The sequence below is a fragment of the Martes martes genome (assembly GCF_963455335.1).
Source record: "Martes martes genome assembly, chromosome: 1".
Taxonomy (NCBI): Eukaryota; Metazoa; Chordata; class Mammalia; order Carnivora; family Mustelidae; genus Martes; species Martes martes.
The window spans coordinates 143,100,351-143,117,600 of record NC_137888.1 but is presented as its reverse complement, the minus strand read 5'-3'; the positions used below and the strand labels follow the sequence as shown (position 1 = coordinate 143,117,600).

Sequence of the window (17,250 nt, the reverse complement as noted above, 5' to 3'; positions counted from 1 at the left end):
GCCAAAATGGCTGAATTTTCCACACTATTTTAGGTGACAAATGAAGCAAACACTTGAACAAAAGCCATACAGCTTACAGGTTGAATTAAGCAAGATGTGCTTCAGCAAGTGTGTGTTTGTGTGTGTGTGTGAGAGTGACTCATTCCTCAAATTAATACAACCTCCCTCTGTTCCCACTTTACCCAAGAAACATTATGACCACATGTGTGGCAAAAGGTACTTACAATATATCATAGAACAATGATGCTTACTATGAAAATAATATATCCTGCCTGATTTGCCATAAAATTATTTTTAAAAAGTAGACAAGAATATTTATGGATTCAGAAGTGTGGGTTGGAAAAAATTTTCTTTTCTTAAAGTCACTTAAGAATGAGGAATTCTTAAAAGCATGACTTGGCAAATAAATTTTCTGCGATTTTTTTTTTGTAAACATAGACACAGGACCACGCACGAAGTCTGGAAGTTAACATCCAAGGGCATAAACAATGGTTTGGCTATCTGCAGTATCTGTCTTCTCACAGAAAGTTTTGACAGTCTTTAATTCTTAGAAATAGCATGGAGTCTTCCAAATAACTTATTCATGAGGAATGCTGACTTTCCCATAAGATCTAACTTCCTTTTGAGAATAGCTTTCTAAAATCCATGAAAACTTGCATTTTGATCCTAGAATTTAAAACATATTCTCAAAACATAAACCACAGGCACAAAATGACTAAGCACAATCATTTACCCGTAGTTATTGGGACCTGTGACTCTAGATAAATGTTTCTTCCATTTCTACTTTTATTATCACCCATTAACATTCAGAGAGGGTAAAGGAACCACCTAGCATTATAATCACCCCACAGTCAAACACCTATCCAAGACCCAATATTTATCAACTTATACGGCTACATTTTTGTTGCCCTCTTTTGGGCATGTATTTTTTTTTTTTTTCACTACAGGTACTGGGACAGAAAACAAAGCTAATGTATCCATTTTGCAGGTACTCTGTCATCTTCAGAACAGATCTATTTGTAACTAATACACATACTCTTGTTAGTGAAGCAAATTGCAGATTTATCACTCAGGGTTGCCCTGACAACTCCTCATCACTATACCACCCAGAGCACTTGGGACTCCCAGGGACACAGGGGTGGAGGGATCATTAGAAAGTCCAGATGATGTCCTTCCTTACAGTAGCTATTTTAAAAATGTTGCTACTCTGAACATGGTGCTGTAATTAAACAACAGCTCTGCAAAAATACAGCCTGTAAACCCTGAGCTAAAATATGTTCTTCACTCATTTATATTAGTGTGGCTTCATGGAGACCATTTTATTTTATTTTATTTTATTTAAGATTGATTGATCAGTTGATTGATTTTTAGAAAGAGAGTGTGTGCAAGTGGGAGGAAGGGCAGAAGGAGAGAGAGAATCCTCAAGCAGACTCCCCACTGAGCATGGAGCCTGATGCAGGACTCAATACCAGAATCCCGACATCATGATCTGAGCTGAAACCAGGAGCAGGACGCCCAACAGACTGAACTATTCAGGATCCCCTAATGGTGTCCATTTTCGATGGTAGACTGTACATATGAGAACTGTCTCCTAACTAGTAAAAAGAAAATACTATCAAAGTAAGATAGAAACACAGAATCTCAGCAAATATCTAGTATGTTCCCACTTTATTTTATTTTATAAATGGGGAAAAGAATGTCTGAGAGGTAAAATCACCATCCCCCTAAATAAACAGCAAAGCACACTAAATCAGTGCTACTTGGAGTACCGTCTGTGCCCTCGCATCAGCGCGATGAGTGTGCAACAAGGTCAAATCGCAGAAATTGGGAATAAGAATTTAAACACGTTCAGGCCGGGCTGACATTGTCCAACGTCTGGTTTTATACGACACAAAAGTTATCTGTCTGCGATGGATTGGAAAGAAACAAAAACTTGATCTTCGTCTTGGATTGGTTGAGAAGCATTGCTGGAAATTGTCCCTCTAACCCCAGGGTACTGGTCTCCCAGCTACACCTTCATGCCCTTCATCGTGATCCAATCTATGATGCAGTCGTGTAATCCAGTTAGGGAGGATGTTATATCAGACACAGACTTTTGTCAGTAGCAAAAGGACATAAGATTAATTCAAATTTCTACTTCAAAGAAGTTTCATAGGGAAGGGAGAAGTCACTGAGCATTTTGGAAACTACACAGCACTATCTCTGGGACTACATTGTAGACCTTAACATTTTTTGATTATTTATTATTTTCCTAGACAAAAAGCAAGGTAGAATTTGTTTCTCTACGGCTAAGGGTCTCTAATTTCACATCTGGGATCAGATTTTAACACTGATAGAAAAGGGGAAAACTAAAAACGATTGTGTTTCCTCCATTTCAATTGTAATTCCTTGTTGCATCTACTTCTCGAGAATTTACACTGACCCTCCCACTGCCTCAAACCAGAGTTTTCAACAACTCCAAAATATCCTTCCAGAAATCCCACTGCTTCCTCAAGTCTGCCCTTCCCTGTGAGCCCCACGATGACTTGGGCCTAAGGTTGGAGGTGCAGACCTTACACATCCTAGCTCAGGATGTTGAGTGACCAGGGTGTTGGGAAGATGGGAAAATTGGCATGGCCAGACGTTTTCCTGCCAAAAGAAGGAAATACATCCCCATACAGCTGTAACACCTAGAACTATAGGAAGGTAGGAGATATGTGCATGTTTCTTTTAATCTCTGAGTTTGCAATTTTTTACTCAACTTGAGAATGGGTCATATCTGAATGACTTGTGACCAACAGCTCAACTCCCTCTCCCTTCTATCCTCCTAGCTTAAAACATTAAAGAATCCTCTTACACTTTCCTTCATCGCTCCAGGGCCTTGTACAAATTAAATGCTCAGTAAATAAACAGCATTTGGCTATTGTGTGATCTTATGGTGTCTTTTGTCTCCCTGTGTTTGGACCCACTGAGTTACTGTGTGCCTGGAAACTCTGGTTCATCTCCATGCCCCTCTATCTGAATTCTTTATGGACCCTGCTTGAATATTCTCTGGTGTAAAGTTCTGGGCCACAAACTGAAAACTGCATACAGAGGTCTGTCCCTCCTCTTGGGGGGGGAAAAAATCTAATCCCACTCCCAAATCAGTTAAGAGGCTATATGTTGGAGTCAGTACAAGGTATATGGGGGGGAGTCTCTCCAAAATCCTCTGCTCTTTTACCGATTGTGATTCTATACGAGAATACTTGGAGATCAAAGCAGAAAACATTTACAGGATCTCTCTGAGAAGATCGATATCGCTAACTCACTGCCATTGCTATTAGAAAACAAAAAAAGATAGAGCATATCTCAAAACTACTATGTAATGTTACTCACATTTTTGGTTGTGTTGTAAAAACCCACATCACTGCTTAATGTGTTCATTCAAGGAACATTTATTGAACACAAACTCTCGGCAGGGAATCTAAAAACAAGTAAGACACAATCTCTTGAAATATTCTGCCTGATTTCAAGGATGGGTGATTGAACTGTTTTGTATTTGGCTTAAGACATGTTTCTGTGGAGTCCTCAGTACGACCTTGAATTCTCCCTTAGCTCTTCCAGATAAGCTCTCTCTTTATCCATTAGGTTCTCTTACATCCCTGTCTCTCATGGCCCGAGAGCCATAGCGTTTACTTTTTTTTTTTTTCACATATATATCCTTATGTATCAACATATTACTAAGGGTCTTTATTTTTTTAATTTAATTTAATTTAATATTTTGTTTTGTTTTGTTTTTTTGCCATTATGGGTATAAAAGTTAACACAGTGGCATAAAGTAAACAGCGGTGAGAGTAGCAATCATTCACGCTTCTCAACAACTAACACACAGCAGCGTGGTGTCTGGGTTGTTATCTAAATTACAGGATTGGCAGCTTTGCTCACGTTCTTGACGTTTAAAATGCCAACTTGGGCCAACTTGTTCAAAGCCATCTTTCTTTAATTTGAGGCAATATCCCTTCTCCAGTTTTAAAAAAATTAACCATCCTACCAAGACCACGAGATAGAAAAGAGGTGTAGCGTGTGTGCGAACACTGACATGGGTACGTCCTCAGCGCCGAGGTTTTTCGCTGACGGAAGCGTCTCTGTTTAACAAGGTTTAAGGAAAATTAAATCAAAGTTCATTTGATGTAGAAACAGCATTTGAAAGGAAGGCAAATGTCTATCCCTAATCTTCATTCAGAACTTCCCACTGATGTTATTCCACACATCATGCTCCTTTATGACACTTAAGTCATTATCGTTATTTAAATTAAAAGCCACATGGTCTTGCCATAACTTTTCCTCTTAAAACATGCTCAGGGTTTAAACAAGCAGTAGTAAACAAAAGCGATATTTCTTCCTATAGTTCTGCACCAGTGAAGGCATCGAATAGTTCCTCATGGGTGAAAAGGCATGGTTCTGAAACTCTCCACTCTCCTGACAAATTTTAGACTGAAAATGCAAAGACTATCAACATAAGAGACCCTAGGTAGACTGCATGTTTCTTTCGGAGAGATACACATAACAGCTTATAACTTTATTTTATCAACGATCTGATGGGATCTTATCAAAGTATATTTGTATCATGTTAAATGATGGAATATAGCATTCTTCATAATTATACTTAATACGGGTTGTTTTTGGCACCAAGTGCTAGCTGTTTCTGGAAACTTCTATTTATTTATATCCAATACGGCCCACTATTTATAACAGACTTTGTATTTAGAACATTTTAGTTTCACAGCAAAACTGAGCAGAAAGTACAGATAATTACCACATACTCCCGCCCCTGCACACCCACATTCTCTGCCCTCTATCAGCATCCTGCCCCACAGTAGTACATTTCTTACAATCGATGAACTGACATTGATATGTCATTGTGTCCTAAAGCCCGAAGTCTACATTTGAGTTCACTCTTGGTGTTCGACATTTGGATTTTGACAAATGTATAACGATATGTATCTACTACTGTAGCATCATACAGAATAGTTTGACTTCCCTAAAGCTCATCTGTATTCCACCCATGTTCCTGTGTTCCATCTGTGTTCACCACCCCCCCCCCACCGCCCCTGGAAACCATGGATCTTTTTACTGTCTTCTTAGTTTAACTTTTCCAAAAAATCATAGAATTGGAATCATATAGTATAATTGGCTTTTCAGTTTGGCTTCTTTTACTTGTTAATATGCATTGAAGTATCCTCCATGTGTTGTCACTGCTTGATAACTAATTTCTTCTTAACACGGAATAATATCCCATTGTCTGGATGTATCACAGTTTATTTATTCATTTACCTACCAAAGAACATCTTAATTGCTTCCAAGCTTTGGAAATTATGAATAAAGATGCTACAAACATTTGTGTATTTCATTTGTTCACTTACTTATTTGCTCAGCTTTATTTTTTTTAATTAGCCTTCCGTTATGGATCCTGTCATTTTTCTTGGCAGTGCCTTATTGAGATTTCAGTTTCCTTAACTGTAATTCATGAAGTGCTTAAAACACTGGGAACATTTACCTTCCACTGCATTTAAAGAAATGGCAAACTGTTAGAACTAATGAACAAATTCAGTAGAGTTGCAGGATACAAATTAAAATACAAAAACTAGTACATTTCTATACACTTACAAGGAAATACCTGAAAGAGAAATAAAGGAAAATCATTCCATTTACAATCACATTGAAAACAATAAAATACTTAGGGATGAATTTAACCAAGGACATGAAAGATCTGTACACTAAATCTAGCCAAGAAAGATCTGTAAACTGAAAACTACAACATTGATGGAAAAAATTAAAGACAAAAAAATGGAAAGATATCTCATGTTCATGGGTTGGAAGAATAAATATTCTTAAAATGCCCATGCTACCCAAAAAGATCTGCAGATTCATTACAATCCCTGTTAAAATTGCAAAGATGTGTGTAACATGAATAAAAAAAAATTAACTCAAAATGGGTTAAAGACTTGAATGTAAGACCTAAAACCCTGAAACTCCTAGAATAAAACACAAGGAAAAAGTTCCTGGATACGGGTCTTGGGAACAATGTTTTGGGTGTGACACCAGAAGAACAAGCAACAAAAGGAAAAATAAGCAAGTCGACTATATCAAACTAAAAGCCTTCAACATAGAGAAAAAAAGGAAAAAGTCAACAAAATGAAGAGACAACCTAAGGAATGGGAAAAAAATATTTTTAAACCACATGTCAGATAAGAATTAATACCCAAAATATATAAGGAACTCATATAACTCAATAGAAAAAATAAATAACCTGATTAAAAATGGGCAAAGAACCTGACAGCGCATTTTTTCCAAACAAGACATCCAAATGGCCCTCAAGAACATGGAAAGGTGCTCAACATCACTGATCATCAAAAAGTTACAAATCAAAACTATAATAAAATATCAACTTACACCTGTTAGAATAATTATTATCAAAAATATAAGAAAATTGGGATGACCGGGGGGCTCAGTTGGTTAAGCATCTGACTCTTGATTTTGGCTCAGGTCATGATCTCAGGGTTATGAGAGCAAGCCCCACATCCCTTCAGGTTCTGCACTCAGTAGCGAGTCTGCTTCTCTCCCCCACTTCCTCCACCTCTTCCTCTGCTTGTGCGCTCTCTCTCTCAAATAAATAAATAAATCTTTAAAAAAGAATAAATAACAAGTGTTAGCATGGATGTGGAGAAACGGGAATCCTTGTGCACTGCATGTGGGAATATTAGGGAAAACAGTATGGAGATTCCTCACAAAATTGAAAACAAAACTACCCTATGATCCAGCAATTCCACTTCCGAGTGTGTATCTGAAGAAAATTACATCAAACTATATCACAAATCACTATATTAAAGAGATATCTGCACTCCTATAGCAATTATAGCATTACTCACAATAAAAAGACATGGAAAAAAACAAAGTGTTCATCAGCAAATGTATAACGAAAACACATATACATACATGCATGCGTGTGTTTGTGTGTATACACCTGTACACACACATTTATACACAAACACACATACACTTATATATGAAGAAATACACTTAAATACGATGCAACAACATGGATAAATCTTGAAGGCATTATGTTAAGTAAAAATAAGTCAGAAAAAGACAAACACTATATGATCTCACTTATCTGAGGAATCTTAAAAAGCCAAACTCGCAGAAATATCATAGAATGTCAGGGGCTAGGGCGTCGGGGGAATGGGGAGATATTTATCAAAGAGTACCAACTTCCAGTCTTGAATAAGTTCTGGGATCTAATATTCAGCATTGTAACCATAGTCAACCATAGTGTATTATATGCTCAAAACTTGCTAGGAGAGAACTTGAATGCTCTCACAATATACACTCCCCCAAATTGTAATTATGTGAGGTGATGGATGTGTTAACTAACCTTATTGTGGTAATCACATTACAATATATGTGTATCAAATCATCACATTAACTTACACAATGTTAAATGCTATTCATATCTCAATAAAGCTTAGGGAGACAGAAAGCATGCAGAAACCATTTACACAAGTATTGGAAAGCTGAGTCGTGAAATCTGTCCTTCCTTGTATTATCATTTATTTCTTCTAGGATCCCTTCTTGTCTTTTGCTTTTTGTTTTTTGGTTTTTTTTATTATGCTTTTTTAGTCACCATACAGTGCATCATTATTTTTTGACATAGTGTTCCGTGACTCATGATTTGCCTGTAACACCCAGTGCTCATTACAACCCGTGCCTTCCTTAATACCCATCAACAGGTCTTCACCCAGGTTCTATAACAATCTCTATTTAGCTGTTATGGTTTTACCTTCACACCTGGAATTGATTCTCTTCTAACTCTTCCTCTAATCTTCTGTGGTTCTTTCCAGCATTGGTCAGTGTAGGGCCATCGAAGCTCTTCCTTCCATCCTCCCTGTCTATTCCTGCCCCTCTGACTACCCTCTTTTGCATTTTTAAATCTCTCCCTTTTCCTTCATTAGCTTCTGGCAATATGCTTGGATCTCTCCAGGGTGAAACACCCTTCACTGGTTCCTGCTTTCCTCCCAAGGTTTTGTTTCATCTTCTCTTTCCTTGGCTAATGAGCTTTGTTAAAAAGTCACCCATGTGTATTTCTTCCACTCCCTCAACTTCACCCTCCCTCTTCAAGCTCCTCTCAACTGAGTTGTGCCAGAACCACTCTAGGAACCCTTACAGGTCCTTTGAGGTTTCTAATCACCCAATCCAAAGGACTGCCATCTTCCCCAAATTGGGAAAGCATGCTAACATTTGACATTCCTGAACTACATTCCAGTCTTCGAGCATTCCTTTCTTCTGCCTTCCTTACACGATGTGTTTGGCTGCCCAAACCTGCCCTTTTGGGATGCCAGTCCCTCTGCTTCCCCACCTCTATACAATCCAGAAGGCATATCTCAAAGGCTCCAAACTCAGTTTAATAGTTCTCTCTCTCCCTCTGGTAAAGTTTTAGCCACTGCGCTTAAGAGAATGATTCCCAATATCAAATCCAGAGCACAGCTCTATGTCCTAGCACTGGTTGGTTATGCTACTGAAGTAAAGAGAGGTTAACTCATTATCTTCCTCAGGAATGCCTATAGGGGGAAATGAGACCACTTCCAATCAACTGGATTCAAATCTGAGTGTGCTCTGTTCTACCCTGAATTATATCAGCAGTTAAGATCAAGAGGTGTAACTGTGTCTTGCTTTTATTTGCACTGCTTCTTCTCTGAGGTGAGAGCAATACTGATTAAATCAATATCTCATCCAAAACCTTCAGTGGTCTCCAACTACACAATAAATTGCATAGACCCTCTCTACCGTAGTATTCACTTACTCTCGGAACTTTCTAGTACATCCCCCTTCTATTTCTAGTCCATACTCCATGCAAAGGAATCTACTTCTCCTCCCTTAGAAATGTCATGATCATCCTCAGTTGTCTCACCATCATCCCTGCCATTTCCTCCTGTAAAACTTGCACCGATTCACCAAGATCCACCTTAAATGAGTAAATGCCATAGGAATGGAGAAAAATTCCTGTTTGGCTGAGCAAATATGATCTCTCAACCTGTTGAAACCTACAGACACTCATCCCACCTTGTCTAAGATTAAGTCATGTACTTGTCCCATTTGCCACTCAATCGTAAGCTCTTTTATGGCAGGCGTTTTGCTCTTGGTTGATTTTTTCAGATTTGCTTTCTTAATTTTTTGTGACTGACTACACATGACAGAAAACTTGCCATTTTAACCATTTTTAAGTGTACAACTCATTAGCCTTTAGTACACTCCTGCTGTAATGCAACCATTAGCAAACACCATTCATCCCAGAGCTTTTGCATCATTGTAAGTAGGCTCCATATCCATTATATCATAAATCCTTATTCCCCTTCCTGCCAGCCCCTAGTAAGCAGTGGACTACTTTTTGTCTCTATAGATTTGATTACTGTAGTTACCTTATATAAACAGAATAATATGATATTTGTCTGTTGATGTCTGTTGTACTTCACTGAGCATAATATCTTCAAGATTCATCCATGTTGTAGCTTGTGTCAGAATTCCTGTGGCATTAAGCACAGTGCTTTGAACTTAGTTGATAGCACATAAGTATTCCTTGAATTGAATTCAACTATTTGTCTCAGAATTAAATAGAGACAACATTTGATTGCCTTAGTAGGTTTATCAAGCTTTTCTCCTTAGAAGGGATGGAAAATAGACATGAAAAATTTTGATTTATTGCAATAGCTGAATATTCTGCTCAGTGCAATGTTTTTGCTTCTGAATTCACAAAACTTCTGCTAAAGTTTTGCTCCATTTCTTTGAAACTAAATATAACAACCTGCATAGGGTTTGACCCCACAGACTCTTTCATAACCTATCCAAGCCAACCAAATACACACACACACACACACACACACACACACACACACACATATACACACATACATATATGTATATATGTATGTATATATATATATTTTTTTCACCCTTCTCTTGGGTCATGTGGCAAACACAAAAACACAGTTGGTTAGCTGACTCAACCACCATCCTTCATTCTACTTCTCTCCCTGCCTAGCGGAATTGTAGCTAGGAGTGGCTCTGGGACAGTTCTGGCCAAAACAGCATAATTGGAAATTGGCTGTCTCAGTATTTGGGAAAAATTTAACTTCTCTAATCAAGGTTATAGACTCCACTGGCACACATATTTGGATTTTGTTCCTTTCCCTCTGGCTTTCGTGAGGCCTTGACCATGGGCAGGATGCAGGATGCTGATGTAATCAGGGCACGACGCCTGGAGTTTCTGCAGCTATTTTGAGATCATGTGGCTAAGGCCAACATACTACCGGTGTCTGACACTTGCAAGCAGCTACTCACTCCTAGAGTGCCTCTCTGAGCCTTCTTTTTATAAAAGATAAATAAACCTGAATGTGTAAAGCTTCTGATAGATAGATTTTCTTTTACTTACATCTAAGGGTATTTATTTCTCAGTCAAGATGCTCAGTTAAATTGTACCCAAGTACACAAATGCAAGGAATTGATTTTTGTTAAAACCACCTTCAAATTCAAGTGCTTTAGCACCAAACTATTACTGATCTGAGCCTATGAGAAGGAAACATATGTAGATGTGTGTGCATGTTTATATGTCCACGTAAATGTATACCTAATTTGTATGTGTATAAACATACACACATACCTATGGACATGTGGGTCTATAGAGAGAGAATGTAGACTACAGCTGTTTGAGATTTGGGCTTTGTCTCTTTATTCATTCCAAGTGATTATGGCCCTGTAATTTAAGAAAGGAAGTTAATATTTTTGAGGACAAGGAAAGAGGATGAGGCCAGACGAGAAGGAGAGAGGAGGCCTGATATAGGCAGAAATGATTTTCCAAAGCTGGCATTCAGCCAAGGAACACTGCCTCGCGCTGGCAGCCTGGAAGCACGGGGAACGGAAACGCCTTTCTGAGGAGAGCTACAAAGTGATTCACACTCTCAACAAACATTTCCCAGATGTACAGCAGAAAATTGTCACAAAAACACCAAAACCCTCCTCTTCAAAGAGCCTAAATCACATTCTCTCCTTTATAAGGGTCCTCCTGCGTGTTGACACACCATAAAAAATAGACGTTGAGATTCACAGTTCTTGGTTTTATTTGTGCCATGTAAACATTTCTCAGGTCACTTGACACTTGCAGCACATGGCATTCTTGGGAGACGGGGGTCTTTTAAGCACTCAGAACACTATTTTACCACGTACCCGTCTTGACAGCATTTCCAGAAGCCCTAGTCACAAACTGTCATGACAGGCAATGGCCATGTGTTCTGGCTGGAATTCTGCCAATGGGGAAGATCTGAGAAAGATCTTTTCATCTCTAATTCAGAAGACTTTTCAAGTCAATAATAATAATAATAATAATAACTATTATTCTGGCTTTTACCAATCCAAGATATGGTTATTATCAGTTTCAAGCTCATTTTATTTACTCTGATCGCTGGCATGTGGTTCTAGGGACTGCTCACTGGACCTCACTGGGCCACTTCTCGAGGACTAGCGAGGTAAGGGAGAGGGATTTGCCTCACTCGTCCATGAACTGCTGTGCACAAATTGTGTCCATCCTGCTTCCTAACCAAAAAGAGCTCATGGAAGACTGTCTTGGGGTTGAAGAGTGAACCCCCCAAAACTGAAATTAAAGAAATAACATTTCTGACTAAAATAACAACACTAATAGCAAGTTGGACAGCATGTCAGTCATTGCAGGGGTTGTTTTCCTGTGTAATCTCATTCCATCCCAAGAATCCTCCGAGTTGGTATTGTCATTACCTCATTTGATGGATGAGGAGTCTTTGGTTCCGAGAGGTTGACTTCTGATGCTTACCCTGCTAGTAAGTGGTGGAGAAGGGATCTAAACTCAGGTCCATTTGTGTCTAGAAACTCTCCACTCTTGCTAACGGCACTCAGAGTACTTATGTATATAATTTCCCCAAGGCCAAGGGGAGATTTAAAAGCAGTCTCTCCCACATCCTTCCTTCCTCACCGCAGTTTGAGCACTTGGTCATCATGGAAGCATTTCGACTATTTATTCTGTCACTGATCCCATAGCAAGACCCTGTAGCTATGGGATTGCCTGCTTTCAGCTCTCCTGTGGCCAGAGTGGAGAAAAACTCAGAAGAAAAGATCTGTAAGAGGTGGTTGAGGGCAGAAGGAGGGTAATGGGTGCTGAGGAAGGAGAGGAAAAGGGGGCACATAAGGGAGAAGAGCTTGGAGCATGGCTGTGTTAGGTGAGATCTCTCGCTTCTCTTAAGCACTTAAGTCAGCATTACTGCCTCATTCCAAACTAGCCAAGGGCAACTATTGCACGGCACACAGAGAGTATAAATGGGAAAGGTTGGGAGAAACATTCAACCCAGTTACCATTTAAGATCAAGGCCAATATTCTGACAGCATCCCCACAAATTCAGATTTTCTCTAATTTACAAAAAGAAGTGTGGCATACTAAGAAAAAATATAATTGGTCTTTTAAAATTAATAAATTCAACGGTAGACCATGGGAAATATTACTGGAGAGTGCTATACTATGAGCACTTAAATAGACGTCTGGGACCGTATAACCAAAAGCTCAGTAAATGGGCACTGTGCATATAAGACACACACTCATAACACGCCAAGTCATTCCAGCAGTTGTGTATATAAACATGCAGTTAAAAAGCATCAGTTGGTTAACTCTGTAGTCCTCCCCTTATAAAGTGATTTGAAGTGCATATTGAATTTGTGTTTCTAACACATATGGGGCACAGACATTTGAAAATGAACTTTGCACAATTTCATTATTAAACACTCAGCAGGCTTCAAAGACAACTGCATTTCATTAATAATAAATAATAAAAAATGAAAAAGCAGTAAAATATTAACATATCAAACACCTCTGTAATACTATTTTTATGCACAAAACATCTTACCTTCCCAAGAGACTAAGTCCCTCCCTGCCTGATTGTAAGTTAGGCATTTAGTATAGAAAATAAACTCTTTCAGAAGAATCAAGAATTCTTAACTTTTATACTAAATGATAACCTAGTGTTCCCTTATTTTTTTTAATGTCTTATTTGGAAACACAGTAATTCCAAACACAGAAAAATTGCAAAAATAGTACAGAGAATATCAACAAATACTGCTACCTTGCCCTCAGATTTATATGTTACATTTTTTCCCTATTTGCTTTTAATTTGTTGTTCTCTCTGTCTCTACCTGTCCATCCATTTATCTATCTTAAAAACTTTTGTTGGGAGGGGGGAATGCCATTAATAGCAATTTCCCCACAGTATAGGAGCCCATAACAGTACATTTCATTGTCGTCTTTAGTCTCCTTTAACATGGTACATTTCTTTGGCCTTTTTCTTTCTTTCTTTTTTTTTTTAATGACATCGACAATTTCAAGAGTTGTTGTTTTAAAAATGATCTTTATCTTGGATTCATTTGATGTCTCCTTGTGATTAAATTCAGGTGATACATTACTCCTGGCTGGAACATATGTAAGTGATACAGTGTCCTTTTCAGGATGCCACATCCAAGGTACGTGATGCCTGCTTCCCCCACCACTGGTGATACTGATTATCCAAAGTGTTGGCTGATTTTTTCATTGTAGACTTACTATTTTTTTAGCTTCCAACTAATGATCTTCAAAAAATCATAATCACCCATCAAAAATTTCTCCCTAGATTTAGTATCTACTGATGCTTTTTTTACTTTGATCTCAAAATGATTTTCTCATTCCAGTTTCCCTCCACATTGACCTTATTATTTATGTATGTCTTATTATTTATGTATGTATGTATGTGTGTGTATATGTATATATAACCATTATATGTATATATTCATTATATATATATGTGTGTGTGTGTGTGTGTGTGTATATATATATAAAACCAACAACAGTCAAGGAATCATTTAGCAGGAATTTGATCATGGACAAGTCACTGATCTCTGAATCTAAGTTTTAACATCAAAATAATTTCAATGATTTATTTTTATAAAATGCAAATAATGGCACGTGAATGTACATATGAAAGTAGCATGTTCTATAAAAACATAAGGTGTTATTAAAATAAGCATGCACTTAAGTGTTCATAGTTGTCACAACAGTAATGGGAAATGTGCCAGCACTTTTCTTTCTGACTCAATGTTTTTCCAATATCTTAGATGCCTTTATATAAATACATATCTCACACACACACACACCCACACATTCTCTCTCTCTCTCTCTCACACCCCATTGAGGTGAGCATTCATGTATTTATTGCCAATATGTAAGCTAATAACTAATTCCAGAAGGTTGGCATGGCCCTGTTCCAATGGTGGCTAGGGAAAATTACGGAAGAATGTGACAGCAATAGAGGAGTGAGGTCCCATGATAACTGGCTCTTGATGCTTTTCACGTTTGAGTTAGAAAATGGCATTCATGATTTGAAAGTATTGTGCATTCTTCTTTAGAGAGGGACCCCCCAGCCCAACATACCACTGAACAGAGTAATATTGGAAGATGGCAGGTGGTTCTGGGGGAAGGGGCAGGAGGCACAGTTTATAAATTTAAAAAGGGTGGTCTTAGTAGACTTGATTAAAAAGGTAACATCTGAACAAAGCCCTGAAGGAGGTGTGGTTCTCTAAGGCAAGAGTCTTTCAGACAGAAGAAGACATGAAGCCAGGCCATGTCTGAGGATCCACAAGGAGGCCCCTGTGGCTGGAGCAAGGGGGAACCAAGCAGAAGAGGAACAGAGTACGCAGTAATGGAGATGCAGTCAAAGAGACAAGGGATGGGGACAGGATCACGGAGGGCAATGGAGACCAATGCAAGGACTGTAGACAATCATTAAAGGGTCTGGGGCATGGAAATCACGTGATCTGACTTACACTTTAATAGAATCGGTAACATTGATGTTTTTGTTCTATATGGTGAGCCTGGTTTTGCTAAGTATAAGATTAACTGAGTATCTAGGTAGCTCATCATCCATCAGTCCTTCTTATTTTCTCTTTATCCTGATGTTTTCCCACTCCATAATTAACTTAATTACTTTTATTGTGTGTGTGTGCATGCATGTTCTTCTATGCATATACTTCTTAAATCATCTCTCCCTGAACTCTTCAATTCTTCAACTGTCTCTGCTGTTTCAACCATCATAATTTCAAAAGACCCATTCCTATTCCTTACTACATTATACTATATTTATTCACATAGTTGTGTCATATCCTGGATCATGAGTTCCTTGATGGTAGTCCCATGCATCTTTTAATTCTCAGAATCCAATAGTTTCTGGGTCACAAATTCTGTAAAATGGTGAGTGAATGACTACACATAGACATAGGATATGCCTGCACATATGTTCACACAGTATATCATGTTACAAGTCATGGAAAAGATTCTGTTCTGCTAAGAGTTAAATGAAAGTATATCAAATTACCAAAGGAAAAAATATACAACCAGATTGTTCTGAGAATTGTCACAGAAACATGATAAATTTTATTTTATTTTTTTAAGATTTTATTTATATATTATTTGAGAAAGAGAGAGAGAGAGAGAGAGAATGAGAGAGAGAGCATGAGAGGAGAGAGAGAGCATGAGAGGAGAGAGGTCAGCAGAAGAAACAGACCCTCTGTCAAGCAGGGAGCTCGATGTGGGACTCGATCCCGGGACTCCAGGATCATGACCTGAGCCGAAGGCAGTCACTTAACCAACTGAGCCACCAGGCGCCTGAAATACACTAAATTGTAAATCAAGTTTCAGGTTTTATAAAAAGGAAGGAAATTTCTCAAATGAAATTTTTTTAGAAGTGATTTTCACACAATTGATTTTGAACTCCTCATTTCTAACCAACAGGTTCAGGTATTGCTTTTTTTTTTTTTTAACTTTTTTTTTTAAGAGTTTATTTTATTTTTTCACGAGAGACAGAGAGAAAGAGAGAGAAGCAGAGGCAGAGGAAAAAGCAGACTTTCTGATGAGCAGGGAGCCCAATGCAGGACTCGATCCCAGGACGCTGGGATCATGACCCTAGCCAAAGGCAGATGCTTAACCGACAGAGTCACCCAGGTACCCCTCTCAAATAAAATATTCTGAAAGGTTCACCTCTTCTGAGGAAGCATTAGAATGAAAAGTGACAGAGAGCTTAATATATCTCCTTGTACATATTCTCACATAAATATATATTGGAGGTTTACAATTCAAAGTCTCATGATAAAAGAAAAATGACTCATATCCTTGTGGTGCTGAGACATCGCTTCATGCCCATCTGAGTAGTGACTTTCAAAGATGCAGCTTCACCTTTGTGGTGTCATTGTCACACACAAACCAGCAAAAGTTACTCACTGTTAAAGAAATCTGTGGAAATAATGCCTCCTTCAGAAAAGGGCAGTGGGAGGGTGGGGAGCCAGCAGGGTGAATTAGACCCTTTGCTTTGGAACAACAATTATAATACGGAATAAGAGAAAGCTCCTTTATGGTTTCTCTGCAGATATTGTGCCATTCTGCAATGGTGTGACAGTCAACTACAGTCAAGTGATGCCTGGCATGACCTCTTTTCCCCTGAGTAAAGGTCAAGGCAGATTCTCTTCTGTTAGCTTTGCCATCACAGATGTGCAGTAGTGACGGATCAATCACATTGAGGCAACTAACATCTGTATGTAACCTTACCCCCACTGTGGTATCAGGGTATGTTTTTTGCAATATTTTGTTATCCGTAATTTTAAAAAATGATGCAGAAGAATATCATCTGCTAGGCAAGATTTAAAAGCTTTAAGGAGGATACATTATTAAATACCATGAGTAGTAAATGTGATTAACTAAATCACATTTAACTTATTCATAAATTTACTTTGCAAATATTTTGTAAATATTTATTGATTGACTCCTGTAATCCAGGCACTAACATAAGAGCTGGGAGGCAATGATGAATGAGACAAAATTTACAAAATTTACTTTCATGATTGATAATTTCCAAATATATGAAATAGAGAATTAACCAAAAACAGGGTTGCAGTAATTACTGCAGTTGCAGTAATACCCATTTCCATTTGATTAAGTTTTATAATCCACCTAATCTTTTATTTTTTTCTATATTTTCTTAATTGAATCCCATTTATCACAGTTGTAACTCATTTATTATGCTAAACATCAGTTTCATAGCTAGTCTTCTCATTTAATTGTCAATGGGTTACACCATGCTGTCACTTTACATTTCTGTAGATAGTTTAATAAAAAAATATTTTCAATATGTATATATATTATAC

The 17,250-nt window shown here is 38.0% G+C and overlaps 1 protein-coding gene across 1 annotated transcript in view; it reads right to left on the bottom strand.

Annotated features, from left to right (window-relative positions):
* Positions 1–17,250, bottom strand: part of RBMS3 (RNA binding motif single stranded interacting protein 3) — a gene marked incomplete at its 3' end in the record, with an annotated part of 652,820 nt that overhangs the window by 534,021 nt on the left and 101,549 nt on the right. The window lies entirely within an intron of this gene.